Source organism: Emydura macquarii, unplaced genomic scaffold (assembly GCF_026122565.2).
Source record: "Emydura macquarii macquarii isolate MOO-44397 ecotype Brisbane River unplaced genomic scaffold, CSIRO-AGI_Emac_v2 contig_2897, whole genome shotgun sequence".
Lineage (NCBI taxonomy): Eukaryota > Metazoa > Chordata > Testudines > Chelidae > Emydura > Emydura macquarii.
The window spans coordinates 49,614,078-49,631,421 of NW_027133034.1; positions in this window are offsets into that span (position 1 = coordinate 49,614,078).

The following is a 17,344-nucleotide window of genomic DNA, read 5'->3' on the forward strand; positions in this document are numbered from 1 at the left end:
TTACCTTAACTAAGCAGGCTAACCTTTTGTCTAAAGAAGCTTCTCCCCCCAAATGTCCTTTGCAGTGTTTCAACCACTGTCAGTTGTGATCCAGTTTTCATGATCCAGGGTGCAGGATAAGGTGTCTTCTTTGTCTTCTCCTTATATCCCCCAAAGTTCACTGTCAATACTTAGAGTCAAGACAACCATGTAACTTATTCTGCAGTGTGTTGCCTTCCCGTTGATTTCACATGCTCACGTTGTTGTCGTATGTAAATGCTATTTTCATTATATTGGCTTACAATGTGGAATTCACATGCTGACAGAATAATAGGTGAATAAACATCTTTTGTCCGGCAGAAAAACCAATTTGCCAACTCTGCCTTGATACAAAGTTTAGGAACATATTTTCAGCGTACGTAACTCATTGCTTGTGTCTGTATATGCATTTCACAGCTCTGTGAATGATCAGTGTGATCCGGGCTTTCATTTAAGATCTCACACAGTATTCTTTGATGAACCGGAATGTACAACCCAGGATCAGCATATCCTTGTAACCCCCTTGTCAGTTGGCATTGAGAGGTTCTTAGGGTCACACAAGGTACCTCTGTTAGGGTCTCTGGGTTCTCCAGAACATTACTGGTCCCCTAGTCCTTCCCCTTCGCCCAGTGAGGAGAGCAGTGTAAATCTTTAGACTAGGTCACATTGACCTTCATTATTTGCTTGGTCAAGTTAATAGTAGCCAGAAGTTAGGGGTGGGGAGGTCCCAGTTAGGACCAGTTTACTCATTACTAGTTTTAACTAGGAGGCCTTTGAAAGAAATCCTCAAAGCTGGGAAAGCTTATAAACCCACTGCCATTCCCTAATTAGATACTGAAAAAGAAGCAAACTGGACCCTTCTGAGAATTATGCCAAGTCACCGTTAGCCATGATGTGAGCCTACTGCTAATGGGAGATGGCAGTCACGGAGGAGCCATTCAATGAAATAATCCAATGGTCAGAATTTACAAGGGAATCAGCGTAGCATGAACTTCTTGTGAATGGGCCTGTCTTGCACATGAACTGCGTGTGACTCAGAGAATGACTCAAATCATATTGACTCCAGATTAGAGACAACAGACATTGTGTAAATCACTAGAGGGTTCTTGCTACAAAGACAACTGTCAAGTTCTATCAACTTTTAAAAGTGCCCTTTTCTGAGCACAGTCTTAAGACCAAACAGACAGAGGAGAAAATAGCCCAAAGCACGTTCAACACTAAAAATCAAAATGGCAAAATCCTCAGGGGGATTTAAGCCACCTTTGCCACTCCAGCCCTGGGTCAATTGTGTTCTGGTCCAGACCCTAGATATAAATTTATATCAGCTATCAATCCCCACCAAGGGAATATTAGGGCATTTGGAGATTGCCAGAGAGCAGGAAAGCCTCAGCCATGCTCCCTGTCTTTGGCACAACTCCTATGCCAGCTGCAGCATGGTAGCTATTATACAGGCCATTATGCTGGATGAGGGGAGAATCTGCATTGATAGTTGCACACATTCATTGTCTCTCTCTCCAAAGGGAAGGTTAAAATCATTACTTCTTTGCTTTAGACATGACAGCATTATGTTTTCTATTAGCAAGACCAACCAGAGAGAGCACGAGTAAGGTTGAAGATTTATCTGTTGAAGTTAATTAAATTTGCCCTAAATTCAAGAATGTAGAGACCTTTTTTTAATTGAAAAGTGAACGTGTGCTAGATGTGTTTTTCCAAATGCTATCAGCTCTAGAGAAGACACATCATTAACACTTAAATTAAAAAGATGCCTTTTATCAGAGTCTATCTGAAAAATCAATAGAAAAGTAAAAAGTGTTTATGGTCTAATATTTTTATAGTTACATTTGAGGTCGATAAAAGTTACATAGCGATGTCAAACAAGCTCCTTTCTAGCTATTATGAGGTTCTTTTTTGTATTACACATACATAACAGATGTTTAGAAGACAAATTGCATTGTCTTGAAACCTTCAGACAGTGACATTTACCTTTATTTCAGTTTCAATGATATTTTAAGTACCATTCGGGGAAATAACTGGATTAATGCATCCTGATGTGCTACAAATCTGTGTAAATAATCTTTTAACGTCCTCAAATGCTATAGCCAGCCAGAGATCTCAATAAGCTGCTTGATAACATCAGTGTAACAATGACGAATTTGAAATGGCGCAGTCCCTTCAGGCACTGATTTACCCAGTAAATCCACATGGCAACACCTTCTTTATTCTGTTGCAGCTTGGAGGTATCAAGTGGCTCAGGAGGTATTAGTGTTCAAGGTCAACTGGAATAACCATCATTGTACAACAACTTTCATCCATAAATAAGAGCAACCTGGTATTTGAATGGTAAAGGCACAAAGCCTCTAGTTGTAGTGGGAGGGGGGAGAAATAAAGAGCTGTTAAAAAGATCATGGCAGATTTTTCCTATTGACAATTTCCAATAGACAGAATTCTTAGTAATTGCATTCCATCAAGTGTAGTTAAAGAAATAGTTGAAAATGAATACATGGGATTATTTTAGGGGGGCCATATTGCAGACATGCATCTAATGCAACACTCATTTCCAAGGGACATCTTATATACAACATATGAGATACCATGCTATGAAAGGAATTTATTATGCAAGTGAGAATACGTAACATAGTGAGTTAGTGTTGGTTATAGAGTGTGTGAGGATTCATTTTATCAATTTATTTCAAAGCTTCTTATAAGTAATTTTGTTTCATGATCAAGGAATGTGAGCTGAAACACCATCAAGCCTTTAAATATTTTCATTGGCTAGGTAGAGGAGCCATGCTGCACTTCATTTCAGGCCAGACTCTGATACCTTTACTCATATTGAGGAGCTCCTTACGCCACGAGTGATACCATTCATTTCAATGAGAATGTTCACGGAGTACCACGCAATGCAAGCGAATTGGAATCTGGCCTTTCAGTACATGATGCTGTTGTTTCAGCCTTGGTCATGACATATCATAATTTGTCCTAAATACAGGCTTGTTTCCAGAGTGCCCTCTAGAAAATAGGACTGAATAGGCAACTCCAAGTTTTCTCTCTCTCCTAGGAACCTGAAGATTGTCCCTTTTCCTCCCAGGACCCTGAAGGTCGTCTCTTTTTTGAGGTAGCTGTCAAATCTATAAGGGAACTCAACACATACTGCCAGATATCCTATTTTATGGGCTCAGAATCAGTGCAGCTGTCCTGGGTTTCTTTTCCTCAGAGATGGCAACCCTTCAGTACCTAGCAGGAGCTGCTCAGCTACTCACAGATTTAGGCCCAAAGATGGTGGCTGAAAGGTCAGTCACAAATGTGAATCTGCAATCAGATCCATGTATATTAAGGCTCTTATCTTAAAGGACAGGAAGATTTGTTACACAGTGATGCGGCATGCATGTCTAACAACATTTTTGATTGACAGTTTAACAATTGATGAATTCTTCCTTACACAGATAATTCAGTCTGTTGCACAGTATACATTGTTTGGAGGAAAAATCAGTAACGGTGTCGACTTTATCTTGCTTCTGCCACATGATACCAAATGAGAGAAAATCTTTTACTATCTGGTAATTTATTTTCTAAACTAGCTCAGTCTGGAGCCTCTCCTAAGAGTTACAGTATCTCTGGCTACGTGGACTGGATAGCAAGCTGGGTAGTGCACATTAAACATACTAAACTGAATGCATAAAAAACAGGTAAGGTCACTTTCTTGAAAGATACAATTCAGCCCTAGCATAAGCAGTCACAACTACCAGTGCTGTTCACTGCAGCTGTATCTGCTTATGACAGGTAGAAATACAGGTAGCGTAAAACTGTAGAGCTCCATTGAAGTCAAAGGAGCTGTGCTATTTAATATCAGCTGAGGATATGACCCAAGGACTTTAAGCTAGTTTTAAATTATAAGTTGTACTTCCACATACTGGAGGGATTTCAGTTCAAGCTATTTGGAATGCAACTATCAAATATCCATTTCTAAAATCCTGCATCTAAAACTCCATCAAAGTTAAATAATAAAACAATTTTATGACACAGAAGATGCATTATGTAGAAATGCAGAATAAAGACATGCCAGGGGAAATGCTGAGTAAGGACAGATCTCAGGGAATATGGAAGAGGGACCTGTCCCCAGGAGTGCCAAATAAGGGCATAGCAGTCAGCGTTGCCAACCTTGCATTTTAGTTTTTATTGACATGAAGATCTGAAGTTGATTTTTTTGACTGACACGATGAATGTTTTACTGACATCACTAAAAATACCATAAACAACACAAGAATGTCACAAAAGTGTGTACTCGCTCACGATATTGGGTACACAGGAATTTGGAATTATGCAATTCTTTTATCTGCAGTTAATTGATCAGTCAGGTTCTCTGGGCATGTGCAATAATAGAAAACAGGAAATTGATAAAGTCACGATCAGTGTAGTTTTATGATACAAGTGATTCTGAATGACGACAGTCAATGTCAAAATACAATGTGTTTTATTTCTAGCCAATTTTACAGACATTTTCATTCATTTATGGATTTACTGACAGTGTTAAAATTGTACATTTTTTTACTGACTGTCTATAAATTTACAGACGGTTGGCAACCCTGTGGATTGGAAAAGGGCAGGCATCCAGGAATGCTGAATGAAGGCATACCTTATGCAGATCTAGAGGAGGACATACCTTGAGGGGAGGTACAAATTATAGCTCACAGTCCCTCATGGAGTGCTAAACAACGGTATACCTTGGGAAGAGAGATGGGTACGTATTTTTCAAGAAGGTGTTAAACTGACTGCTTGCATCTACAGCTCTTTTCCCCACCCACGGCCCAGTTCTGCAATCTTCACTGAGGCAGAACACGTGATGATGTCAATGGCCCAGAAATGATGTTCCAATAGCTGCTAATCAGCTTTCCTCATGCAACATCATCTAACAGTACTATACATTTCGTTTGCCGGAAGCTGGGAATGGGTGACAGGGGATGGATCACTTGATGATTACCTGTTCTGTTCATTCCCTCTGAAGCATCTGACATTGGCCACTGTTGGAAGACAGAATACTGGACCATTGGTATGACCCAATATGGCTGTTCTTATGTTTCTATTTTGAAGTTGGAATGGAATGGCCTTTTTCAATTACTCCATTCATACATCTACGTTCACGTTGTGCTTTCCGTCAGCACAGGTACAGATTAAAACTTTTCATTAAATCATTACACGTCTCACTTCCAAATGCTTTGTGCAGACTTTGGGTTGAGTCATAGATGACGATCATCATTAAAGCAGAGCTGGTAATGATAGTTCCCTTAAGGGTAATCTCACTTTTTTAATACAATGTTTGCCTGAGTCTTTGTAACCTGCTAAACTGAGAGCTTCAGTCTTCTCTCTTATTCCGTGTCAAAAATAGTGTTAATGCAACACTTGCCATTTAGCCTGTATAAAATCATTAGTGTATAGATCATTTACATTTGACATTTCTTTAGCCTCCCTTCCTGACAAATCACACATCCCTTATGTCACACTGTCCAGTGTTAACAAACAGTTCTCATTTTCCCTTATTCCAAGTTCATATTTATTTTATTTGTGAAGAAAATGTAGATTCAAAAAACTAAGAGACAGTCTGACTATGATCAGAAAAAGAAAGAACGTTCTATTAAGATTTTTATTTGAAGACAGGCTCTTGTGCAAATTTATCATGTTTTGAAAAGGAACGTTTTCAATATATTCATTAATTGGTTCACATCTTATGATGCTTCCATTTATTTCAAAGGGAATGGTCAGGGGCTTACTATGTTAAAAGCATGCCCTGGTAGGAAACCTCTCCAATACCTAGATAAAAAGTTCTGAGTGAAGGACTAAGTATGATCCTTAAGTGTGCAGTGTATTGCTTTGTAGAGTTTACAGCTTTGTAGGTGTCATTCAGTGTCTTAAGGCTGCTACTTTGTATGTGTGAAGGTAGGTGAATGCACTTATCTTATTTTCAAAATGTGCATAGAGCTAATTCTGCCTCCTTTATTCACACTGAACATGTATGTCTACACAGCGACAGCGGCACTATTGGCGCTGCTGGATCGATTCTGTGGGATCGACTGAGCGGCAGTGGAGACCTCCTCAATCGATCCGGAAATCGACGGCGTTAATCCACCCCTGCAGAAAGAGTAATGCTGTGTTGACCGGAGGGCATTACCACTTGGCACAGCGTAGTGGGAACGCCGTGGTAAGTAGAAGTTAGGAAGTCAACGGGAGATACGCAAGCTACTCTATGTAGCTTGCATTTCTCCTGTCAACTGCCACCGAAATTTGCCGGCAGCATAGACCCATCCTACCTTACTACATGAGCAGTTCTATAGAAATCACTATTCTTCATGGAGCAAGTGGGCCTATGATGACTTAGCTTTTTGTTTGTTGCAAATAAATTCTAGAAAATTTTAATATCCTGAAAATTTGGTGTCAGATATTAACGGGAGTGCTGCTGCTGCATAAGGGACTGAGAGTGGAAACAACATTCATTAAAAAAATAGTGTAAATTTAGAATGGTGAAAGATGTCATACTGACAACCTCAACAATGGAAGAAATTTACCTAACCACAGGAAACAGCAGTAAACCAAAGTGCGCTACAGGACTTTCAGTACAAAGCAGGACCCACGTGGGCAATTAGTGTGCAGCATGCTAAAGCATTGTAGATATACACACCAGCTTGCTCTACACTAGTTCTTTGTGTAGACAAGTCCTCAGATCACTCTATTTCTCAATCAGAGTCGATAGTTTTCCCAAGATGTGTCTGTTCCCAAAGTAAAAAAAATTGGCTGGAGACATTTCTAAGTATCAACAACGAGATTCCTGTAGCACCTTAACGACTAACAAATTTCTGTGGGCATAAGCTTTCGTGGGCTGCAACCCACTTCGTCAGATGCATCTGGGTTGCAGTGGGAAAGATTGAGAATCCCGGGGCATAATGGCATAAAGGAGGAGTTCTATATGCATCATTATTTATTGCTGCTCAAGGGCTGACAGTAGGCTTGGCACTGTACAAGAGACAGAGAAAGTCCCTCCCCAGAAGAGATTACAATCCAAAATAGGGGAGCTCAAAACTGTCTCAAAGTGTGGACCAGAGCATAATAGGGAGATTGACTGATTGATACCTCCCTGTACATTTGTAATTGCATGGGCCATCTCATCTGTTCAAGAAATCTCTGAGACAGGTACAGCAATTGGTACGTGGGAAAGGAACGTAACAGGAAAGGATTTTGGTATTTTCAGTGTTAATGTGATAATTGTAGCTATTTATTGCATAGAACAGGAACTTTTATTTGAGCCATTAACATTTTTCTACATGTAGAGATCCATTAAAATGCTTTTATCCATTTAAAAATAATTTACAATTATGGGACTATTAAGTGACAAAGCTTTGGACTCTTGTCATCCTTTGGCCAAATATTCATGGTCTTGCAAGATTGTTTCCAGTAGGAGGAGAAATTGGTGATGGACTCAGGTATTTCTTTGATGCAATCCTGTTTATTTACAAAGAATGTACAAGGTCTTGTTTCTCTGAACACAGTAGAGACAAACAACAGTAGGCAGTTTCCTTGTCCACAATTTTCAGGTCTGCCCCTCTAGTCAGTTCTGTGGCCCAAGGAAATCTCTCTCTCCGCTCCCTTTCAGGGATATGCTTACGACTGCTTCTCTTGTTGTGTGCTCACTTCCCTTTCTCTAACACAGCTTGCCAAACAATCCCCCGGCCTGTGCATTTTCAATCAGGGAACCCCTCCATAAAACTTAGGGCTGGTCTACACTACAGAGTTTTGTCGACAAAAGCTGACTTTTGTTGACAAAACAATGAAGATGTACACACTGAAATGCTCCTCCCACCGATATAACTCCCCTGCTATGCCGACATAATAAAACCACCTCACTGAGAGGTGTAGGGCTTATGTCAGTATAGCTGTTGGCTGTCATTCTTGTCAATTCACAAGAAAATTGGGCAGCTAGAGCCCAGCTGTCCCCTGCTCTTCTAGAAAGCTAAGTGGCTACTGGGAGTGGGGCAAGAAGCCGGGGGTGGTTGGACCGCTCCTCCTGGCAGGGGATGGGGAGAGGAGAAGCCTGGGTGGCTTCCCCCAGTTCCCAGCAGGAAATGGGGAGGAGAGAAGCCCACCTTGAGCCTGTGGGGCAGTTGGGCTCCCAGCAGGGAGATGCCAGAGGGTCTCTCAGCTCCCCACACTACCCATCTTAGGTGAATGGAAGTGCTCCTGATGCACATCACCTACCTAAGGAGGGTACCATGGACATCAGCCACTGCAGTAATTAATGCGATGGCTGTAAGTTGACCTAAAATAAGTTAATTTATCTTTCTAGTGTAGACAAGACCTTAGCTTCTGATAAGGCTTTGCCATGCAATCCACTACCTTGGGTGGTGACTCCTATTATTTTCAGCTACCTTATTCCATAAAGGGGCTTAATTGCACCTTCCATTTAGTTTGAATGAAAGGTGCTTAGCACACTCATCAGCTTTAACCAGATCTATAATAATCTATAGATCAAAAAATCCTTGATGGAAGCCACTAACACCTTCCAGCATAACTACACACAACTACATTGTTGGTGCTTCCAGTGTTTCTTTAAGCACCAGCCATTCCTAAAATACTTGCTTAACTGCTACATGTGAAAAGTTATCCAAAATGTTCCTTGTCTTTCCCCTTCAGAGTAATACTATTAATGTGTTATCAACATGTTTTCTCTCTACTCAGACAGAGAAAATTTATGAAGATAATTTATTTAATCATTTGACAGAGAAAATTCTGCTTATGTGAATTCAGAGCAGAAGAGGTGGAGGAAAAGAAAATAATTGAGATACTATAAACCAATCTGGACAAAGTCTCTGGCAATAGGGAAGCCCAATTCATGTGACCAAAAGATAAGAAAAAACATTAAAGTTGCAAGAGGACAAAAGGAAAAAGAGAGAAAAGCTGCCATATTTCTTAGGAACCTCAGTAGCAAATTGCAGCAACTAAAAGGACCTTTGGACCTTGCTCTGTCTCCCACCTTCTGTTAGATCTTCACTTCGGCTTCTTCTCATCCTCTTTTCTCTGATTCTCTCTGGATCAGATTCAATAACATGAATGCCTGTCTTAAGCTCTCTATCAAGGTTTTGTCACCCAATGAGGGTGTCTATAGAGACTTCAAGCCCTGTGTGAAAACTGCTTCTAATATTTCCCCCTGCAAACCAGAAATTTCAGCTCTGGAACTTCATCTTTGCTGGAAGCAGGAACTCCATACAAGATTAGCTTCAAATTTCTGGCTTGCTCAGAGAGTTTGGAACCAAAGGCTTGCCTGAAAATTATTTTATGTTGTAGTGTCCCATCAACACTGGGGCCCTGTTTTTTAAAGATCCTCAGCTTCACCTCCTTTTTTACAGTCACTATATTGCACTCATAATTAATTACAGGTGCAAAATTTTGCAAAAATGAGAGACTAAGATGAAAATCTGGCCCTACATGTTACATTGTGACATTTAAGAGCCACCAAATCTGTGTCTTCTTAAACGGGCCCTGCTAATCACATCAATCACTGATAATATATTGAAGGAATCAAAGTCAGTCTAGTGTCATGTATATAGTCCCTAAGTGACACCAGGCAATCCCTTTCCCTCCCCCGCAAATATTGGAAATTGGCCCAGCAGGATGAGACCTAATCACACATGATAAACAGCAAGCAACAAAACTTGTTAAGAAAGACCTGGTACCAATTCACAAGAGCACCACCAGGGAAAGGGAAAAGCTGGCACCTAAATTATGTTTGAGTTACATTAGGGACAAGTAGGAGGTAGATAAAAGCATCACCATGCTATCTTTAATGCCTGAGGCAGTAGGAAGCTTAAAGTTCATCCTGACATCTCACACAGTGCATCAGTCTTACCCCCTTCCCAGCCATCTTGATACCAGTGCTAGGAGCAGCAGTGAAAATCAGCACTATTAGCTGCAGGTGCCCAAGGCAGAAGGAGAAATCCTCTTGACTCATAGCCTTGGTGTCACATCATAACAGGCTCTTTGTTGCTCATGTCAGTTGAATAGACTAAAGTGATTGCGATGGAGACAAAATGTGGCTCAGACGAATGCTTGTGTGTGACTGGGTGTTGATCTGGTATCAGGATGCTCCTAGCTGTGAGAGGAGTCAGTGAGCAGTGCAGGGTGTGAGCTCTGAATACCCCTGCATGGAAAATGAAACCTTGATTAAGAAACTGGTGTTAGACTGAGGTCTAGATTCACCCCACCAGTAAAATGCACCCTCTACACCAATAAGGGAGGCTGCAGCTAAAAGGGGAGTCTCCCCATAGTGGAAGGAAGGCTGTGTTTACACTACTGCTTCCTTCAGGGGAAGACAAATTTAATTTCCAGCTGGGGTCCAGAACAGATCCAATGGGAGTGACCTCCAACTGGATGTGCTGAATTCAGTGCATCTCCTGGGCACTCTAGCCATGCCCTTCTCTGGCTAGTGACATGCATTTTTCAGGTAGTGTTGTCCAGTTTCAAGCCGCAGAGAAACCAGGGGCACATTGAGCCTTGTTATGATCTTTGGCCCTATTTATCCTACTTATTGAACTAACTGTGAAAAGTAATGAAAGTTCATAACATGTCACAGTACCCTGTAACAACAAATGTTGATGGGAAAAGGTGCAAAAGGAAGACAGAAAGACTAAATTAGTCCAAACAGAAAGGCCTACTGATATAATTCAAAGACTGTGTAAAGATCATGCCTGGTAAACAAGAAAAGTGTGGGACCAGACACCACTGAACCAAAATTGGTGTGTGGAAATTAGGCCTAATAGGTGAACAAATAATAAGAAAAAGGGCTATTTCACCCATCACTTCCTTTTGGGGTCCTCAAAAGAAAAGACTTTTTGGGAAAAAATTTGCACAATATGCTGACTGCCACTGCTACTGGCTGAGAAAGACAGGAGAACAGGAAAGGAACAAGTTTTACCATCATGGCTGCCACTGCCACCATCTTCTGGGACCACAAGGTTTACTGTAACATTGGTGGGCCATCATCATCCTAATCCAAGAGATGTCCTGACAAGAGTGAGCCAAAGAGAGGGACACAGATGACATTGCCACTTCCACCACAAAGTGATTCTGATTAAATCCTGAACATGATCTAGGATTTGTAGGCAATTAGTTCATTTTATCATTTAATTGTGTTATTGTCATGGTCAACACTTATGTTATTCCATATGCAATCAATGTGTGATGAATAGAATTAAGTTATAGGACTTTCAGAGTATAAGACTGACAGGTATTTAGGAGGGATGAGTGTATATTAGGTATGTAAGTAAAGCAAGTCTGTAATGCAAGGCCTACAGGCTAGGGCCTTGTAAGATTTCATCTTAACCACACCACGCCTCAGGCTTAAGGAGACTTGACGTGAGGGGTAACCCAAGAATGACCCTATGCCAGTAAAGTTACAAGATTACTGTAAAGGATGTGCCAATAGGTGATGTTCTGGAAAAACAGACTGCACAGTACCTGATTGTAACATCATGGAAATTCCTGCTTTGGCCACAGGTCACCATGGAAACATGTTTTTATATAAATGCTAATGAGAATAAGGGACATAAGAACAACCTCTGAAGAGCAAAGCACCCAAAATATATGGGATGTTGGAACCCTCATGCATATGCACAAGGTGATAAGCATGGTCAGAACAACAAGATAAAAGGAGCTCAGTGGAAAGACCCCCATTAGGAACCACTCCTCTATGGATGACTATGTGTTGAGAGATCCACCAGACTCTATAACATCTTTGGGTATGTAAGTATGAATACTGCAGTAGGTTTTGCATAGGGTCTCTCAGGTTTTGTATATGAACAAGTGACTTTAACCTTAATCATCTGCTTAGCACAACTTATAATACAGACAAGACTTTTTACTTGTGGCTGGGTATGTGATCACTGTCTTCATTCTTCGTGTGATTCGATGATTTCTACTCTACTGATCTTAAAACTGTAGTAGTACTGGAGCCGGATACACTGTAATTCACCATAGAACTATCAATCAATTTAATTTAAAATAAAAGCTACAGACTGAGTGTCAATCTGTTTGGAGAGGCTTGCAAATGTGGGTGCCAACCTCAGGGCAGAAGAAGGGCAAACCGCGAACTGGTTGTGTGTTCAATAATTAGATTTTACCAACTAAGTATCAAGTGTGAATTCCTCAAGCACTAGAACAGTCTTAATATGGAGTCCCAGACACTCCCTCTAAGCACCCCAGTCTATCTTTCCACCCAGGCAAGCCTGCCTTTGTGATAGATGGTCCCTTTCACCAACAATCACAACAATATTCAGGTTACTGCGAGTCCCAAAGTGACCCCAGGTCACTTGTACCTTATATCTCTCACCAAAGATAAAGCTTGTAGCCAATCCTATAATAAACTGACTAAAGATTTATTAACTAATAAAAAGAAACAGGAGAGTTATTTACAAGGTTGAAGCTGGTGAACATACACACCTAAATGAGTTACAATCTTAGGTTTCAAAAGGTTATAGAAGATGCTGTAATGTGCAAACTCTTTATGCCCTTTAGGGCTAACCTAAGCTAAGCAGCTTGGGGATCCCTTGCTTATGCTTTGATATATTGCCAAGATGCATAGTGATAACAATTCCTCCTTGACAAGGATTTTTATTCCCTGACCCTCAGCATTCAAGTTGTGACGGGACAAAGTTTTGTGCCCGTCCCCTCTTCATGGGTGCTGGGGGAGCAATCAACACAGTCTTTTGTCCACCAGTGTTCCACAATGGTTTGTCTGGTGTCTATGGGCCTCTTTTCGTTGGGTAGGAGACGACACCTGTTGTGGTAAACTAATATCATGCACTTGGTATAATGCCTCTCTCTTGGCTGTGGGGTTTCCAGTTTCGTAGCAAACTACTTATCACATGGGATACAGATATTATAAGCAGGATTAACACATTCAGCATCCTACAAGTCTAAACACCAAACACATTCTTACAACACTAATATCTATTTTAACAATGCATGTTAGCCACACTGGTTTCCAGCTATGCATTTGTCAGTCTTCAGTGAAGCCTGGGGGCCTTGGCATGAGCTGGCACCTGATGTGCCAGCATCACAGTAAGACTTTGTCATCCCCGTCTTCTTCCCTGTTTGTCCTTTTCCTTCCCCACCTTATTTCTTCTCTTTCCTATCCCTCTCCTTTTGCCGTCTGTTAAATACCAGTTTGGCCTTAGCTAGCAATGCATGTATATTTTGCAACACTGCTGTGAGCCTATGTCCAGAGAGGCAACCGAAAGCAATGACCTCAACCACCCGCTGCCAGTATCAGTTTGCCAAGTCTTGGAGTGGCCGATAAGGCCATGTGCTGTGCCCATCTTTCTCCAGCAGTGAGGTTGCAAGTGAGAGGCAGCTCCAGGGACAGAAGCTGCATTTTCTCCCTTTGCTGTTCCTTTCTCTCCCTTTTTGTGTGTGTTTGTCTTGTTTTGTGGAAACAGGATTGGATTATAACAATAACCGCTCCAGTTCAGTTCACCTAACTTCTTTCCCCCCTCCCCCCACCCAAAATGACCATTATTAGCATCTCTAATACCATCTAAAAGACTGTCAAATGGGGGAGGAGGCTTCCTTTTAAAAACTCCCCAGCTAGAGGGAAAGGGAAGAAGGCATGTCATTAAAATTAAAGCCTTACTTAACTCTTTACATTTCAAAAGCTTTAACTGTTTTTCCCTCTTTTCTGTATCCTTAATAAAGGGTTAAAATATTTTTAATGGTGTGTTTGCCATGGTACTTAAGTATTAATACATGGTATTAATCTCTTGATATCAAACCCTGAATCTTGTTTAACACTGTTTAAAGTTGGACAGTGACAAGGTCATGTTAACACCTTTGACTCTTTGGACCCACAATCTAAATTAATACAAAAACCTCTATGATTGCCCTGGCAAGGCAAACTTTCTGACCAGGAAGGAATCAAGCCCTGAACTTCCACTGGATTGAAAGTATGATGTGGCAGTGTTTCAATAAGCCAAAATCTGGTACTGCATCTGGAATCCCAGGTTGGGCTCCTTCTGCTTATGGGAAATTCTTGTTCCAGTGAATTTCAGAGAGAGCCTGCTCTTCATGCTGCTGGGGATGGACTCCTATATCACGTTCCCAGCGCAGGTTCCTCTTTCACTGTTTTAGATATCAGTTTGCAGACAAACCCCAGTATTTTGACAGTCTTGCCATGTAATCACATGTGGCCATTACACACACAGACCCCATGGCTGTCACTGAGGAGCAAGCCTAGAACCTTCAAGGCAAGTTTCTACAGCCTGAGTAGCAGCCTGAGTAGCAGGCTCCTCATCTCACTGGGGTTCTGAGCTTGAGGGAGACTCCATCATACACACTTACACTACGCAGGGTATTATACTAACACAAAGCAGCTCTTGGTTTCTGAAAGCATCTGGCAAATGAATTTCATTTAGATATTTGTACCGTTCAGCTGTATTTTCCCCAGCTCTTATTTACTTTAATTGAGAGCTCCTGTCTGAGGTAAAAGCTTAAGAGATGCTGTCACAGGGCGGGTTTCCCTCACTCTGGATTCCTTACTGCAAATAGTCCTCACCCAGAACTCGTGGCAAGTTCCATATCAACTGCTTTATTTACAGTCTGAATATAACAGAACAAGTTCCCCACAGCTTGAGGTTCTTAAATGCTCCCTAGACACAGGTGGAGAAAGCTCACCTCCCTGAGATTCTGGGCTTCTCTGGACCTTCCTTCCAGTTTACCTCGCTTCTCTATTCCTGTGTCTCTTTTAGCTCTTCTCATCTGAGGAGCTGAGCCACTTTGTTAATTGGTTAAATCATTCAATCCTTGGCAAATTATCTTCCAAATTTAGCCCATGTGGGGGCATTTACCAAGTGCCCAGAGTGGTGAGTCAGCCTTTAGGCTACTCACACTGTGTTACAGATGCTTACAAGCTCTGAGCAAGCCACTGAGAATTTATAGTACATGCCAAGAGGATTCTCCCAAACTCTCAGTTTAATCTCAAGGAAAAAAAAACACAACCTAGCTCTAATAACCCTAAATTCTATATTTGACATGACTGAGGCTGCATCCATGCTACCAGACTTCTTAGCTGTAATTCACCTGTGGTGCAGCTTCACTGGTGGAAATTCACGTAGACAGAATCTGAGTGTTTACACTATCTGCACAGCAACCTCCGCCATTTATGCCACTGGTGGAGCTACACTGGTAGTGAATTACAGCTATTTAGTTTGCTAGTGTAGGCTAAACCCAAATAATATGAGAAAAACTAAATTATTTAGCCTGAAGCAGGGTCAGACTGAAAATATGTTTTATTAGGTTATATAACTGGATATTAATAAAAGACATGTCCAAGCAAGTGTTATCATGAGTCAATTAATGGAAGGAAAAATAATGCCCCATTGGTTTGCTTAAGGGTATGCATGACATTTGGGATGCTTTTCACTTATAAAATATGTAAAAAGCATTTTGGATGCTGTGAAAACTTCAAATTTCTTTCTGGTTTGTTTGGTTTTTTTGTTTTTTTTTTGGTCTATTGTCAAAGTCACATTTCCTCAAAAGGTAGCTCTGCAATAAGAGTCTTGAACAAGAATACTGCAGTGAGAAATATGGACACTGCTCCGGTTAGGAAGTAGAAAAACCATAGTGACCGTCAATGGTCACAATTTAGAGTCTTGAGTGCTACAAGAGGCCCCAGGGGCCATAGTTGAACAGCCTGCTCTAAAGATTTATAACAAAATTAATTAATTCACAAAAGCTCTTCTTCAAAAGGAGTCCAAGAGAAGCATTTTTGGAGTCAATTCTGGTTCCCAAAAACTCATTGGCGTTATAAACAAGAGAGGGATTCACTCCATATGTTGCAGAAGGCTGTTCATTAATGAGTGTGTATTGGCATGAAGTAACAGTGAAATATTGCATACTGGAGCATGAAATTGCTAATAGTTCTCAACACTTTATGTTAGTAGACTTACAGATGATTTCAAGTTTAACCAGGACACAGGAATTATTCCTACAGTGCATTCTGAAAACTGATTATACAATATTGGAAATCTTATATTTCTCCCACAGCAACTGAATGCCGTACCAGGCCTTAGAATCATTGAATCCTAGAACCATAGAAGATTAGGATTGGAAGTGACCTCAGGAGGTCATCTAGTACAATCCTTTGCTCAAAGCAGGATCCACCCTGACTAAATCATCCCAGCCAGGGCTTTGTGAAGCCAGGCCTTAAAAATCTCTAAGGATGGAGATTCCACCCCCACCCCCAAGTAATCCATTCCAGTGCTTCACCACCCGCTTAGTGAAAAAGTTTTTCCTTCTGATCTATCAACCATAGAAAGGGTTCTGAGTAAGAGAGAATATAAATGATAATTTTTTATGATTTAGAAGACCATGTTCTGTCCTCACTTACAGCAGTGCAACCCCATTGACCTTTAGGGATCTGAAGTAATGTAAATAAGAAGAGAATTTGGCCCATGGCCTTGGATTTTGATTCTAAAGCTCAAGAGCCCCTTAAATGAATATCTAGAGTAATTTAAAAAAATATTTGGGGGGAGTGGTTTAAAGTGTGTTTAAATAATTGCCGCCGTGTGTTTCCATCTAATTGGATCTCTTCATGACTGTTTTGAAGTACAAATAATTGTATTCCTAGTGGGTAACTGGTTTAAATATAATAAGACCAATGAACCTCTTGCTCACGTTTAGGACTGAACTTGAACCAAACCTCTGTTTGAGGTTCCAAAAGGATCGGCTGTGTTCCTTGCCAACACATGTTTCTAGCCAGGACTAGAAGCAATGAACCACAACAGTGAAGCTGTTTGTGGCCAGACCAAAAGTGCTGTAAATCTCACAGGCAAGTCACTTCACTCACAACTGCACCCAATTTTTCTTCAATGTGATCCTGAGCATCTAGCAAATCTGAGAGATCAACTGGGCTCCTCAATAAGGTATCAGCCATCACTGGGGACACCTCTGGTGCATATTTTACAAAAGGCTTAAATTTCAAATGTGAGCAAAATCGGTGAGATTTAAGGACCACCTGGTTATGTTGTTACTGTTTATTCATTATGTGAGTGGCTTGTCACAAGCTTGAAATGATCAAGAACCTGGAAGTAATGTGTGACACTCTCACATGCTTACCAAACATTCTCTGTGTCTTCAGCTATTCCAGGGTTCAGGGCCTGAAAGCCATCAGGAGACATGCGCCAATGGACTAAATTCTGTGCAGTGTCTCCAGCGGGCTGCAGCACAAGAGGATCAGGCTTGGATGCTAGGCTGCTGCAGTGGTTGAATCAGAACTGTATCACAATTCTGAGAC